Below are 16,845 nucleotides of genomic sequence, written 5' to 3'. Positions count from 1 at the left end.
ATTGAACCGCTCCTCTCGGTCTGACCCCTGAACTCATGGCTCTTGCCGTAACTTCTCCATCTCCAAGTCATGTTTCCTCTATTTCTCTGCCTCCCTCTTCTTCTCAGCTCTTTCTTTCTCTTTCTCAGCTGCTTCCAGCTGTTTTAACCGCATTTCATGCTCTCTTTGTTTCTCAGCTCTTTCCTGCTCCTGTCTCACCTCTAGCTGGAGCGCATACTCCTTCTCTCTCTCGGCTCTTTCCCTCTCTTTCTCTCTCTCTCTCTCTTTCTCTGTTTCGGCTCGTTCATTCTCCTTCTAAGCTGCCTCCAGCTGCTTTACCTTAATTGCGTGTTCCATCTTTAATTTCTCCAACTCTAACTGAGCCGTCCCACTATCTGATACCTTTTCAGGGATATTTTCCAATAACTCAGCTGCAAACACATTCTTCCCAATATAATACTGGGTTATTGCCCTTCGCGCCTCCCGCTTTTTCATTGACAACCTCACCCCTGCGAGGTTTAACCCTTTTGCCAAATTTATCAAGTCTGATTTGGTGGCCGCCTCCAGCACCTCCAGAGTCGGGTTTTCAATAAATTCACCCACGTCCATCTTTGCTGGTTTCCTGTCTGGCTACCCGCGTAACCATATCCAAGTTTTGGACTTACAAGCCCGATTCACTGGCCCCCCAATTTGGTGTCAAATCCCGAGACGCGAACGCCACTTTGTCACGAAGCCCGTAACAGGGTCACTTATCAGCAAAGATAGAGGGGTCCATTGAAGTCTGATGGTATTATTTTTTAAAGTATTTATTGATAAAGGGGCACAAAAATAAGATTAATGCAAACATACAGATAATATACGCGGTCAATACTAAATCTAAAAGCGCGGGTATAATAATTACCAATAAGAAATAGCTCCATTGTTGTCTCGGGGATAATGTATTGTCCGACGGAAATATAAAAGTCACTGTTAGTTCGTTCAAGCTGCAGCATTTTGGGTTTAAGAGAGAGATGGTTTAACTTGCCCAGGTCTTTTATGATGCCAATCCTTTGAGTCAGGGAGTTAATTTCCTCGTTGTTAGCTAAAAGCCGTTTTCCATGTTACAAGCCACCAGTCCCAGGCAACGGAACTGAACGCACGTGGCCTCCTTCAAATGGCTTCCCGTTACCATGGGAGTGCTAGCGTTTCTTCTGGTGTGTCTGAGGGGCTGTTCCCACAGACCCTCTTTTATCCTGACTCACAGAGTCGCAGATGTCAATCAGGTTGGGGTGATGCAATCCCTCCCTCAACCAGCCAACTTTGCCTGAGGGCGTTCACGTAGCATAGTATCTCCAATCCACAAATTCGCCTTCTGGAGACAATGGCCATGTCCCGTAGCTTTACGTCACCGGGGGACCGAGACATTCCGCATGTTTCTCTCTCATTCCCTGGGCCCCCTGACCCAACCCAACAGTGATCTTGTGATTCTCACAAAGGAGGGGGTTGCAGGCATAACAGAGGAAACCAGAAGTTCTTCAGGGGACCAAAAGTGGGGTGACTGAGCAATTTTAGATTCTTTAGTGTTATCATTTCAGAGGATCTGTTACCAGGTTCAGATATGGCCCAAGTGCGGAGTGAGAGACACTGAAGCAGGTCGATAGTTCACAAACTTTAATGTGAACAGTGTTAAAGGAAAAATAAACAATAAACACTAGTCCAAATAGGGCAATTAACTAAAACTCTCAAATGGGAAATGAGGCCTACACTGCAGCTGAAAAGATAATGTAAACATTAAACAAATACCACCAGACTTCAGAGTCAGTTGGCTCGAAAGTCCAATTTCTCAGGGAAGGCTAAAAGCAAACAGGCAGCAAAGTGTTGCTGTGCTCTGTCCGAGTCTCGACAAGCACTATGATGACAAGTGTGGAGTTAAATGCTATCATGATTAAATAATAATTCGCTGACACATGCAAATTCACATGCGCAATTGCCGTATCTACTGTGCTGCCGAATCTGAGGTTGTGACAGGATCCCCTCTGGGTCTAGCATGTAAATGCCTATTACAAAGAAAGCACAGCAGCACCTCTACTTTCTTAGAAGATTGTAAAGATTCAACATGACATCTAAAACTTTGATAAGCTTCTAAAGATGTGTGGTGGAGCATATCTTGACTGCTTACGTCACAGATTTGTGAGGAAACACAAATGCCATTGAATAGAAAGACTACAACAAGTAGCAGGTGCAGCCTAGTCCATTATGGGTAAAGCCCTCTGCAATATTGAGCTCATCTACATGGAGCACTGTCACAGGAAAGCAGCATCTATCATCAGAGACTCCCACCATCTAAGCCATGCTCTCTTCTCACCGCTGCCATTGGGAATAAGGTACAGGATCCATACGACCTGCACCACCAAGTTCATGAACAAATATTCCTCCTCAACCATCAGGCTCAGTTAGCGTTGGAAGTGTAAGAGTAATGCCACCAGTCCATGCTTTAATCTGATAACCCATTGCTCCTCTACCTGATCTCTCCATTACACCAGCACAGGTCTTCAAGATGTAGAATGACAAGTCGACATTGATACCAAACTCTGATAGGGCTAAGGTGATAGAGCATAGCATACATCATGAAAGCATTCTCTTGTTGTCCTTTAGGATACACTGTAACTAAGCACATCTTGAAATTTAGTGCAAGACTGCTCTTACAAACCTCTGTGCATTAAGAGTTCACAAATAGCAAAGTTTCTTCCTCTTCATCCCCGCAATGCTCTGTATGTGACCTGGAACCTTGGGTGCCCACAGAGGAGAACCAGGATGTTGGGCTGTAACGTAGCTGTTGTCATTGCATTGAGCACACTTTAATATGACCTTGCAGTTACCCGTGATATGTGATCATGAAGAACAATATCTGAAGCAAATCCCTTGCTCTTTCAGGTAGGCATTTCACTCCTCATTGGGTTTTAACCTAAAGCCACTGCACTTTCATAATGGGTGACGTTTATTATGGATAGGGCAATATTTAGCTTGATTATCTTTAAGTGCAGATTCACTCTGAGCTGTCGGTTAGGAGATATTGGACCTATGTATTGACACAGGAGTCCTAATGTTTGTGTGCTTCAGAGGAGGTTTCTCAGTCCAAGATGAGCTGTGGCTGGGAAGAGCAAAGCTGGGGTCATTTCTTATTTTAGGTTGACAACAGACAAAAATTAGGCGGGATATATGACTCAATTTTTTTTTAATACTTTGAACCTTGATAAATCCACTTCTCTTGCAAAGAATGTGGCAGCTTTTCAACAATAGGACTAATACAGCAGGCAGTGTCTAAATAAGCTAAGCCAAGCAGATAACAATCTTCCTTTGCTGAAGGCAGCTCCCTTAACAAATCTCCAAGTTTTCTGGACTTTAAGTTATCTTCATTTGAAATCTTTGGAAAGCCATCCAGTTTCTTTTCGGTCATGTTCTACCACCTCTGTTGCCTTGTGACATTGATTGAACCTGTCCCAGGTCATTCTTAAAGCTGCAGCTGGGTGGCTTGTATGAACTGCTCTAAAGCACCTAACGTAGTCACCCATTCCTTACCAAGCCATTTCGATAGCAAGTCCAATTCCTCACCTTTATTAAAAGATGACTTCCGTGCTCTGTAACTTTCTGGGGCTGTCAGACTGGTGCTCATAAGTCCTTTGTGTGCCAGATACCTTGCCATATTCATCATGACTGAAGACTCTGAATGGCTTTCAGGTAAACACACAACCAAGAGAAAATCTGCAGAAAGCAACACACAGAAAATGCTGAAGGAACTCAGCAGGTTCAGGCAGCATCTATGGAAAAGAGCATAGTTGACTGAAGTAACAGGCCTTCTGGTAAACTACTTTGTACTGAGGGTTATTAAACTTTGGCTGTCAATGTGGATTATTACTGTCAAATTTTGCCATTGTGGCCTCTTTTAATTGTAGAGGAATGCCTGGTTTGATGCTGGACAGGTAAGTAAGAGTTACATAATATATATGAAGGATTCAGCATTTCTAAGCTTTGTTCTGGCAATTTACTGGACGGGGTGGGGGAGAGGGTAGAGGAGACCATGGCTTCAGTGTACTGATGGAAAAGTGTGAGAGGTAAATTGAATGGAGTGTTGAGACTGTTGATTCTGTGTTGTATAGTGGGCAGACTCAGACTGCTGGCTAAGGTATTTGGCTTAGTGCTTGACATAATCACTCACACACTCATGTGTACCCTGTGTTGTTGCTGGGTGACTTCCTCTATTGTAAAGCTCCTCACCCTCTTCCTCTTCTGCTGCCGTGATAGCAGCTGCAGTCTCTTTTTGAAGGTGCGGGGCTTCCAAATGAGCCTGTAGCCAAGATTTATCTGTTTTAATGGCAATCACCTTTGCAAACTTTGGCTCGGGCTGCTGCAGCAACAACTGATGATCTGCACAATTTTAGATTAGTTTAGATTAGATTCAACTTTATTGTCATTGTGCCGAGTACAGATACAAAGCCAATGAAATGAAGTTAGCATCTAACCAGAAATACAAAGAATAGTGTTATTTACAAAATAACTGCGAATAAAAAGTTAGTGCTACAGCACACAAATATAAAAGTACTGAGACAATACAATATCACAAAGATCTCCAATGAGAACTGTCTGGTGAGCTTTGTCTTTCCTGTGGTTTTGTGTGTTTTGAGTATCTCTCATCCATAATGCTTGTTATTCAGTCCTCAACTGTTTGTCTGCTGATTGACCACCTGCATTCCTGTACTGCTGTCCATGTGTGAAGTTGGAAGTACACAATTCAGCTGTAAGTCAATCCCCACTCAGCTGAACGCTGGAGTCAGGGTATAGCGTCCAAGCTCTGAGTGCTTTATTTGGGCAGCACACACACATCAAATTGACTAAGAATAAAACTGAGAATGAACCAGTAAAATGCCACACACAGGAGAAAATCTGCGGATGCTGGAAATCCAAGCAACACACACAAAATGCTGGAGGAACTCAGCAGGCCAAGCAGCATCTATGGAAAAAAGTAAGGACGATATTTCAGCCCAAAACATGGCCTGTACTTTTTTCCATAGATGCTGATTTCCTCAAGTGTTTTGTATGCGTTGCTCAGAAAAATACCATAAGTATTTATGCAGCAAACCTATGATGATTAAATCGCACATTCATAAGAAATTAGGATTATATGAAGCTACACTTGCATATAAAATACAAATACGAGGAGGTCTCTAGATGTTGGAAATCCAGAGTAACACACACAAAATGCTGGAGGAGCTCAGCAGATCAGGCAGCATCTATGCAGAAGAATAGATAGAAGACGTTTTGGGCTGAGATACTTCTTCAGGACTGAGAATGAATGAGGTAATGCTAGAATTAAAAGGTGGAGGAGTGGAAACAGCTTAGCTGGAAGGTTGACAGGTGAAGTCAGGTGGGTGGGAAAGGTCAAGGGCTTGAAAACAAGGAATCTGATAGGAGAGGAGAGCAGACCATAAGAGCAAAGGAAGGAGGAGGAGACCCATGGTGAAGTAACAGGCAGGTGAGAAGAAGTAAAAGTCAGAGTAGGGAATAAAGGGGGGTGTAATTTGTTTATTGGATGGAGAAATCGATATTCATGTCTTCAGTTTGGAAGTTACCTGGACAGTATATGAGTTGTTGTTCTCCACCCTGAGGATGGTCTCATCTTGACACAAGGAGAAGCCATAGACTGACAGGTTGGAACTGGAATGCAATTGGAACTAAAATGTTTGGCTATTGGGAAGTCCCACTTATGGCAGATGGTACGGATGTGTTTGAGGAAGTGGTCCCCAAATTTACGATAGGTCTCTCCAATGTAGAGGAGGATGCATCCAGAACAACAGATGAAATAGATGATCCCAGCAGAATTGCAGATGAAATGTTGCCTCACTTGGAAGGTATGTATAAATATTCAAATATTATACACAAAGTGTTTAAACAAAGATTTAAACTATCTGAGAGGGATTAATACCATGTAAGCATTCATTAAGTTAACAAGCAACACACACAAAATGCTGGAGGAACTCAGCAGGCCAGGCAGCATCTATGGAAAAGAGTACAGTCCATGTTTCAGGCTGAGACCCTTCATCAGGACTGGAGAAAAACAGATGTGAAGTCAGGATTCGAAGATGGGGTGAGGGCAGGAAGAAACACAAGCTGATAGCTGAAACCGGGAAGGATGATGTAAAGAGCTGGGAAATTGATTGGTGAAAGAGATACAGGGCTGGAGAAGGGGGAATCTGATCAGAGAGGACGGAAGGCCATGGAAGAAAGGAAAGGGGGGGGGTGCACCAGAAGGAGGTGATGGGCAGGTAAGGAGATAAGGTGAGAGAAGGAAAAGGGAATGCAGAATGGTGAGATGGGGGGGGGGGGGGGGGGACATTACTGGAAGTTCGAGAAATCAATATTCATGCCATCAGGTTGGAGGCTACCCAGACGGAATAAAAAGTGTTGCTCCTTCAACCTGAGTGTAGCTTCATCGCAGCAGTAGAGGAGGCCATGGACTGACATTTTGGAATGGGAATAGGAAGTGAAACCAAAACGGGTGTCCACCTTATCAGGTAGAAGGAGCATAGATAGTGAAATGGTCTCCCAATCTACGTCCGGTCTCCCTGATACACAGGAGGTCACACCGGGATCCCCAGATACAGTAGATAACTCCAACAGACTCATATGTGAGGTGTTGCCTCACTTGAAAGGACTATTTAGGGCCCTGAATGGTAGTGAGTGAGGAAGTGGCAGGTGTAGCACCTGTTCCACCTGCAGGAGTAAGTGCCAGGAGGGAGATCAGTGGGGACAGACTAATGGTCAAGGCATTCGCATAGGGAGTGATCCCTGTGGAAAGAAGAAAGTGGAGAGGGAGGGAAATATATGCCAGGTGGTGGGATCCTATTGGAGATGACAGAAGTTATGAAGAATTATGTTTTGGACACGGAAGCTGGTGGGGCGGTTGATGAGGTCAAGAGGAACTCTATCCCTGGTAGGGTGGCGGGAGGATGGGATAAGAGCAGATGTGTGTGAAATGGAAGTGATACAGTTGAGGGCAGCGCTGATGGTGGAGGAAGGGAAGGTCATTTCTTTGAAGAAGGAGGGCTTCAAAGTGACTCCTTCATTCTGGAATGACAGGACTCATCCAGAGAGCAGATGTGGCAGAGACGGAGGAATTGAGAGAAGGGGATGACATTCTTACAAGAAATAGGCTGGGAAGAGGTGTAGTCCAGGTTGGTATGAGAATCAGTGGGTTTATAATAGACATCAGTAGATAAGCTGTCTCCAGGGATGCAGACAGAGAGATCGAGAAAGGGGAGGGAGCGGTCAGAAACAGACAAGCTAAACTTGAGGGCAGGATGGAAGTTGGAGGCAAAGATGACGAAGTTGACGAGCTTCGCAGCACCAATGCAGTTGTCTATGTAGCACAGGAAAAGTTCAGGAGTGACACCAGTGTAGGCTTGGAAGAATAGATTGTTACACGTAGCCAACAAAATGCCAGGCATAGCTAACATTATACCAATAACCGGGAATAAACACAAGATATTTCTCAGATAGTGTACTCATTTATCAACTATACAACATTTACGAATGATGATTTATGATGGCGCAAACAAAGGAAAGACAATGTAGCAATGTAGTATTATGTAAATGTGTTTCAGTCTAACTGAAACCCCATCAAAAATAAAATGGCTGCTCTCCTCACATGGTCGAACTGACTTTAAAGGTGACAGCACCATCACAACTAAAGTTGGCAGTGCAAACAGAATAAAATTCAGCAGGGTTATATTTCAAAGTAAGAGGCTAAACAATCACACTCTCTGAATCAACTGCTCATGAAATTGTCTGACATTTGATTGTGCCCAACTATACACCTCAAAGCCTGACTACCCCATCAACATAATTTGACTTTCAAAGCCTCAACTGACCATCACACCACTTTCCCTACACAGTCAGCTCAACTCTTCACCCCAGAGGCTGAGCCTCACCCAGAACAGAATTAAAATCAGAATCAGGTTTAATATCACTGGCATATGTTGTGAAATCTGTTGTCATGCTGCAGCAGTGCATTGCAATACATAGCATTTAAAACTACAAATTACAATTTGAAGTGTATAAGTGCAAAAAAGAGAGAAAAATGCTGAGATAGTGATCATGGGTTGATCGTGCATTCAGAAATCTGATGGTGGAGTGGAAGAAGCTGTTCCTGAAACATTGAATGTGTGCCTTCAGGCTCCTGTACCTCCTCCTTGATGGTAGCAATGAGAATAGGGCATTTCCTGGGAGATGGGGATTCTTAAAGTTGGACACCACCTTTTTGCAGCATCACCTTTTTAAGGTGTCCTTGATGCTGGGTAGGTTAGTGCCTGTGACAGAACTGGCTAGTTTACAGCTTTCTGCAGCTTTCTTCAAACCCAAGTTGCAGGCACTCCATACCTGACAATGATGCAACTCGTTAGATTGCTCTTAATGGTACATCTGTAGAAATTTGCTAGTGTCTTTGGTGACATACCACTTCTCCTCAACCTCTTAATGAAATATAGCCACTGTCATACCTTCGTGGTAGCTGCATCAATATATTGGGTCCAGGTTAGATCCTCAGAGATGTTGACATTCAGCAATTTGAAACTTTCCACTGTTGATCCCTCAATAAGGACTGATGTGTGTTCCCTCAAATTCACCTTCCCTGAAATCCACAATCAATTCCTTGGTCTAACTGACGCGGCGTGCAAGGTTGTTGTTGTGACATTGCTCAGCTGATCTATCTCACACTTTCTCCTCGTTACCATCTGAAATTTTGCCAACAATAGTTGTGTCATTGGCACATTTATAAATGCTGTTTGAGCTGTTTTTTAGCCACGTAATTGTGGATGTAGAGAGAGTAGAACAGTGGGCTGGGCACTCCTCCTTGAGGTGCACCTGTGTTGATTGTCAGTGAGGAGGACATGTTATTTCCGACTAGCGTGTGGTCTTCTAGTAAGAAAATCAAGGATCCATTGGGTGAAGGAGGTACAGAGGCCTAGGTTTTAGAGATTGTTGATTAGAGGGCGGATTTGGAGCTGTTGAAGGTATGACTGTGTTGAACGGTGAACTGCCAAGAGTGAACAGCTGCCTGACATAGGTATTTCTATTGTTCAGGTGATCCAAGGCTGAGTGGAGAGCCAGTGAGATTGCATCTGCTGTAGTCCCATTGTGGCAATAGGCAAATTACAGCAGGTCCAGGGCCTTGCTTAGGCAGGAGTTGATTCTAGCCATGACCTATCTCTCAAAGCACTTCATCACAGTAAGTGTGAGTGCCACTTGGTGACAGTCATTGAGGCAGCTCACCCTGCTTTCCCTGGGCACTGGTATGACTGTCGTCATCTTGAAGCAGGTGTGCACCTCCGACTTCAGCAGTGAGAGATTGAAGATGTCCTTGAACACTCCGCCAGTTGGTTGGCACAGGTTTTCAGTGCCCTACCAGATACACCATCAGGGCCTGATGGCTTGCAAGGGTTCACCCTCTTGAAAGATGTTCTGACATCGGCCTCCATAACAGAGATCGCAGGGTTACCAGATCCTGCTGGGATTCACAGGGGTGTATATTTATTCTCCCTTTCAAAGCATGCATAAAAGGCCCTGAGCTCATCCGGGAGTGATGCAGCACAGCCATTCATGATGTTAGGTTTCATCTTGTAGGAAGTAATGGTCCGCAAACCTTGCTAGAGATGATGTGTATCTGATTCCATCTCTAACTTCTTTAGGTTAAAATAGAGTTCCTTAGGTTGTACTTGGAATTCATACATAGTTCTGAATCATCAGTCTTGAATGCCACAGATCTAGCCTTCAGCAGACTACGAATCTCCTGAATCACCGATGGCTTTTGTTTTAGGTATGTCTGGTATGTTCTTGAGGGCACACGCTCATGTCCTGATGAAGTTGGTGACAACTGTCACATACCCATTCAGATTTGAGGATGAATCCTGAAAATTGTCCAGTACACCAACTCAGAGCAGTCCTGTAAGTGTTCCTCTGCATCCCTTGACCATGCCTTCTTGGTCCTTACCACTGGAGCTGTGGTCTTTAGTCTCAGTTTATACACTGGGAGTACAGACAGGTGGTTGAACTTTCTAAAGTATGGGCATCGGATGGCATTAAGCATTCAGTGGTCAAGTGCGTTGGCCCCTCTGGTTCCACAGGTGATATGTTGGTGATTGTTGTTCAGAGACTTCTTCAAGTGAAACTGCTTGAAATTTCCCTCAACATTAGGGAAGGCATTAGGGTGCTCAGTTTCGTGCTTATAGATTATGTTGCTCGGTTTCTCCAGTGCCTGCCTGACATTGGCCTGAGGTGGAATGCACACCATTACCAGTATGATGGCAGAAAACTCACTCAGCAGATAAAATGGATGACATTTGATAGCTAGATGTTCCAGGTTGGGTGAGCAGGACTGAGACAGAACTGCCATGTTTGTACACCATGATGAGTTAATCATAAAGCATAGTCCACCTCCTCTGTCTTTAAAAGACTGAGCTGTCATGTCTCTGTGAAGAATGGTTAAGCCATAAGTCTGCAGTGCTGCATCCGAAATTGTGAGTGTGAGCCATGTTTCTGTAAAGCAGAGTACACAGCAGTGCACAATGTCACTTTGGTACTGCAATCTTGCTCTGGGGTTTTTAGTTTTATTTCTAAGAGACTGTACATTCAGCAGCAGGATAGTCAGGAGTGGAATTCTAAAATCTTTGAGTTTCAATCATACCTGTAGACCAGCACTTTCTTTTTCTTAACTGCACTCGCAACTCAAATCAGCTGTTCGATTTTAAGCATCAATAGATTTTTTAAGTGTCTTAAAATGATGCTGCTTACTGAGTACCCATGGCTGTGATTGTGGATTTCAGCTGTTGCATTCCAACACAGGAATATTTGCTGATTCGTTTTGGTGCTGCAAGCAAAATCACACAAAATTCTGGAGGAACTCAGCAGGTCAGGAAGCGTCTATAGAAATGAATAAACAGTCAACATTTCAAGCTGACACCCTTCGTCTGGATTGAAAGGGAAGTGGGAGGATACCAGAATAAAAAATTGTGGGGAGAGAAAGGAGGAAAAGCTCGAAACTTGTCATTGAGGAATGGTAAAGGGCGAGAAAAGAAGGAATCAGATAGGAGAGGAGAGTAGGCCATGGGAGAAGGAGGGACACTGGGGGAGGTGATAGGCAGGTGAGAAGAAGAGGTAAGAGAGTGGAATAGAAGAAGAGGGATAGAGGAGGGGATAGAAAATAAAGAAAAAGAGGGTTACCAGGAGGAGAAACTGATGTTCATGATATCAGGTTGGAGGCTACTTAGTCAGAACATGAGGTGTTGTTCCTCCAGTCGGAGCAGAAGAAGAGGCCATGGACTAACATGTCAGAACAGGATGGAGACAGGAATTAAAATGATTGGCTATCAGGAGATTCCACTTTTGGTGGATGGAGTAGAGGTGCTTGATAAAGCAGTCCCTCGCCTTACAATGGATCTCACCCATGTAGACAAAAACACATTGGGACGTCCCCAGCAAATTGCAAGTAAGGGTCTGATCACTGTGGAAAGTAGAGAGTTGAGTGGAAGTGAGGAGAACCCTCTTCTGCCATCTGGATCCACAATCCCAACATCTAGGACCCTCTCTCCCATACCACCCTGTATCTGGTCCTGCTGTAAGTCTGTCCCCAACCCCTACACTACTGAGTTTTCTTGCAGCAGACTCATGAAATAAACAACAATTGTTTAACAAAGATTTACAAATGCCAAACAAATCCTCTGCAGCCCAAAAGATTTATAGACCCCATTGTGAAGGAGAACAGTCGCAAGCTGCAGAGCTCACTCGCGTATCTGAAGGCATTGCACATTTTTTTTGAGTTGCAATTGTAATTTTGCTGTCACATTGAAATGGTTTTGATTTGACAAAAATTGTACTCTTACACTTCAAAGTTTTCACATTCTAAGCCGCTTCCTAGTCTCCTGACATTCCATTAGAATCCACAAACCTGAATATTTTATTTTATTCATTTCCCTGTCCCAGTACTTTCAGTCTCTTAGGATGCAGTTACTTTACCAATTTTATTGAAATAATATGTAAACGTGGGCTGACACAAATGATCTATGACTAAATCACATTTGAAATGCAGAAATAAAATCCCCAACATGTAATAGCTGCAGTTCAAACTTAAGAATGTAAAAGAGAAGGGACTGAATGTGTGCAAAATTACTAGCATGGCAAATGAAATCATATAGAGTTTCCTTCTATGGAATATCAATTTGCATCTCATCCTCAGGAAAAAGAATGAAGTGTTTTTTCTATTGTACATCAAACCTTACAAACTTGTATGTGTCTGTACAATTCCATCAACCCTGTGCCATTTGGAACATGATACAAAACCAGCCACTGGGCTTTGAGCAGCTCTGAAGTGGAGGAAACCATTGGATATTAAAGGACATGACAAAAAAACTCTACGAATCATAAATCAAACATTTGGGAATGATTGCTGCTTGAGAGAACCTTCAGAAATTCTGACAGAATTAGCATTTAGATCGTCTGTAAGTTGAATGTCAACGAACTATTAAGCTGCTCTTTATGAATATGATTGAAATTCTTTGCAGAATTGCCACACCTGGCCAACAACAGATGGACTAACAGGCAATAACTGACTAGGAGCATACTGAATAGTTAAAATGGAAAATATTAATATTTATGTGAAGCAAATATGTCAGTAAAGTATCTCTGGCACATTGCTTATGTATTTCCATGCCATCTGTTTTTATATGGTTATTAATATTATTATTTGTGGTAAAAACATTACAGCGTTTTCTGATTGACATCACATGAAGTCAGGTATATCAAAAGTTAGCAACCATAAAGCTTATCAGATGGATTATCTACTTTTCCCATCTGCCTCAACTGAAAATAGTGCTGCGTGCCTCTTCTGATCTTGCCCCATCGCTATCCGTACTCTGTTCTTTGATTCTTCAACTTCATTGATCTGCCTCCTCACATTCAGAAGATATACTAGTTTGCAATTGTGCATGATAACGAAAAGGTTGGAAGTGAATCACGTACATGCCAAGCTCTGTCATCTACTCATCAAAATGAGAAGAGAAACAACTACTTACAATTCCCCCTCCATCTATTTCTAATTAAACATATTTGCTTTGTCTTATAGTTCTATTTATCCTACTCTTTTTATTTACTAGATATCACAGACACGACTATCACAAATACCATATTATAATTTGTCCTTGAAAGTGGAATTGCGACTTCTGGAACCACTGGTGTATTCATGCACCTGAGTTATTTGATTGGACTGGAAAAGAGGACAATTAAGAGTGGGACTGAAGCTGTACCAGCCCAGGCTTAATTTCATTCACAGCAGAAGTCTGATAACTAGTTTTGTCTACATGATAATCCAAAAAATGGGTGAATGAACATTTAAAAGAATTAAACTATTTAACATACTTAACAGAAACAAATTAAACATCTTTCTTCCAACAGCCAATTCCTCTCATTAATTTCAATGGCCTAGTGGTAGAAGTACCAGTTAACCTATCGCAGGCTCAGTAATCAGGTTGGTTGGGCTGATCTATGGGAGGTTTCCCAATGAATCCAAAAGACAGGGGAGAAGAGCCCTCCTTGAGATGCCCCATGATGGTAAGTGCAAGAGTTCTTGATTTTTTCATCAGTTTGTTAACTCTGAGGTAGATTGACAGCTTGATATAGCACCAAGGAGTTTCTGTTCATCAAATTGTTCTGGATCGAATTCTCCTCCTTTGTTTTAACTATACTCAAAAGTTACTGTAGGAATTTTTCATAAAAATTATTCAAATACCGTCATTACAATCTTGATCTGTGATGTCCAGACACACAAGTGCACTTTAGTAGTCCAGTTAATGAGAAGGATAAAATTGAAAGTGAAAAAAAGATTTTACTTGAAATAATCATGATATAAGTGTAAGTGAAGGCTCAGCTACAATCTGAATTGAACATAATGTGTGGAAAATCGTAACAATAATTCTGCCAAATTTTTGTTTTTTTAATTAATTACATTTCCCATTTGAAGCTTGGTACTCCTAGACCATTTGCCTCTGTAGAACCCAAGATCTTTATATGTATGTGTTGCAGTCTTGAAAACAAAACAGAGATGTAAAATTTCACCTTAGAATGTAGAGTAAGTGCTCATAGTGTAATTCCCTCAGTCAGGAAGATCAATACTTCATTTGATCAATGCTCACAAGCTACTGCACCATTATAATGTTTATGATGATGGACATCAGACAAGTTCTGTTCATTCTGCTTCAGCTTGGTGATCTGTAAGGACAAGTCACTTTAGTTTACAATTAAAAGGCAGCGATTGTGACACACTGATTATGAACTTTACTTTCCTAGATTTCATATGCAAGCATTGACGACTGGGATTCTGTTCATTTATTTAGAAATGTACCTACGTTTATTGCTTACTGCACTGCATCTAAAAACTCCTGAGAGAAATGATTTTATTATGCCTTATAAATATATTTAATTTCAAGTCTGGATTTAAAAAAAATACTTTTAAGAAAAAAAAGGTACAATTTTTAAAATTTTATTTCTCAACTAGCTTAAAACTCGCATCAATGTTTTAGGACTGAGCTTCTGCTGGTTCTAGATTGCTAGCAGCACAATGTCACTGCAGGTCATGCAGCTGTCTCACCACTCTTGCAATTCAGGTTCAAGTCCCACCCTTGGTCCTGTTGCTATGGTGTTGGCAGTTCCCACGTGCCACACCCCAAAATTATGTCACTTAGTCAGTTAACTAGCCATTGTAAATTACCCCCAATGTAGGTGGCTGGCAGAAGGACTGAAGGTCAGGGGTCAGGTTTCATGGGCATTGACTAAAAGGTAGGTGAATAAGTTACAGGGAAATAGATTGGGGCATTTGGGTGATGTGATTGGACTCTTGCTTTTTCTTCTTTTATACAATAATCAGTTCTTTGGTTTTGATGACATTGAGTTAGAGGTTGTTGTTGTGGCACATTTGCATCAGTTTTTCAATCTCCCTCCTAAATGCCAATTCAATACCACCCTTAATTTAGCTAACAACCATGGTGTTGTCAGAAAACATAAATACGGTACTGACCTGTATTTAGCCATACACTCATAGGTTGAAAGTGAGTAAAGCAAGGGCTAGTCACACGGCCTTGTGCTGATGGTGAGTGTGGAGTGTGAAGAAATTGAGAAAACATTTGCACAGGGAAGTACTGAAGCAGAGGTCTTGGAGCTCAGTGATGAATTTAGAGGGGATGATCACATTGAATGCCAAAGTGAGAGTTCAAGATGTCCATAAACACTCCAGCCACTTGATTAGCATGTGTCTTCAGTACTCAACCGGGTACACTGTCCGGGCCAGGTGATTTCTGTGGGTTCACTCTCCTGAAGGATGCTCTCCCATCAGCCTCAGAGACAGAGAGCACAGGGTTATCATGTGCTGTGGGGTTTTGTGAAGTTCTGACAGTCAAGTGAGGTCATCTGGGAGTGAAATCTTGGTGCTTGGTAGGAGGTGTTACCACTCTAGTGCCACCATAGTTGTCAAGCAACCCTCTGTTATTCAAGTTTAGTCCAGAAATGCCACTTTGCATGTGAGAACAGGAAAGCAGTGCGGTCAGAAAAAATTATCAGCATCATTCTTTTAATTATTATGATTTTGTGGTGTTTGTGGCTGGAATCCATTCTTATGATCAAGGATGAGTTAAGGCAAATAAAAGGCTGAACAGAAAGAGAAAAGGAACTGGCAAATATTTTGAAAACTGGGTGCAAACACACACGCCAAAAATCTTTGGTGTACTATCACTGTAGCAACTCCAGCAGCGTTAACATCAGACATCGATTTGTTGGACGGCAAGTGCTGACAAGCTGCTCAGGCAAACTTCCAATCAGTACAGCACTCTGACGTGCAATCCCATTTCTCATTTGCATCAGTCTTTCATACAGTTCAATGGGAGAAGCATTTGCTGTTTAATAAAAGCAATGACAGTGTTCCAGTCCATGGGAAGATGGCCATCTCAGGTATGCTACAGAAGGAGGGCATGGATGAATTAAGACAAATCATACTGGCTGCCCAAACCGGTGAGGATCATAGGACTCACCCCACCATCCATCAGGGACATTTATCAGGAGTACTGCATATGCTAGATTTTCAATATTACTAAGGATCCCACCCATCCATCCAGTATCCTCTTTGACTTTCTACCATCAGGCAGGAGAATCCGATGCATAAACACAAGAATGGTCAGGATGGGAAAGTTTCTTTCCTCAGGCCATTATGCTTCTGAACTCCCTGCTGCATTGCAAAGTGTCACTTGTTAATCTGCTCTGTCCCTTACAAAATTTAATTTATGCACTTTAGTTTGTTTATTTATGTATAATCCATCTGTAGATTTCATCCATCTTTTCATAATTTATTCTTTGTCATGTGTGTTATGTATATTACTGTGCTTTACACCCTGGTTCGGAGAAACGTTGTCTCGTTTAATGCTATGCATGTGTGACACTAATCTTGACTTGATTTAACCTGACTCAAATGAAGTACAACTTATGATAAAGAGTATATCCTCCAACACAAGGAAATCTGCAGATGCTGGAAATTCAAACAACAACACACAAAATGCTGGTGGAACACAGCAGGCCAGGCAGCATCAATAGGGAGAAGCACTGTCGACATTTCGGGCTGAGACCCTTTGTCAGGACTAACTGAAAGGAAAGATACTAAGAGATCTCCTTATAGATGCTGCCTGGCCTGCTGTGTTCCACCAGCATTTTGTGAGTATATGTTCCAACAAGGTTTGAATGCCAAAAAATAAACTCAGGCCCATCTGTGGCTCATTGTTGATAATGCTGGTTCAGATTACAGGT

The sequence above is a fragment of the Hypanus sabinus genome, chromosome 23 (genome assembly GCF_030144855.1).
Source record: "Hypanus sabinus isolate sHypSab1 chromosome 23, sHypSab1.hap1, whole genome shotgun sequence".
Taxonomy (NCBI): domain Eukaryota; kingdom Metazoa; phylum Chordata; class Chondrichthyes; order Myliobatiformes; family Dasyatidae; genus Hypanus; species Hypanus sabinus.
The sequence above is the reverse complement of the archived record's forward strand: the minus strand, read 5'-3'. Positions refer to the sequence as shown.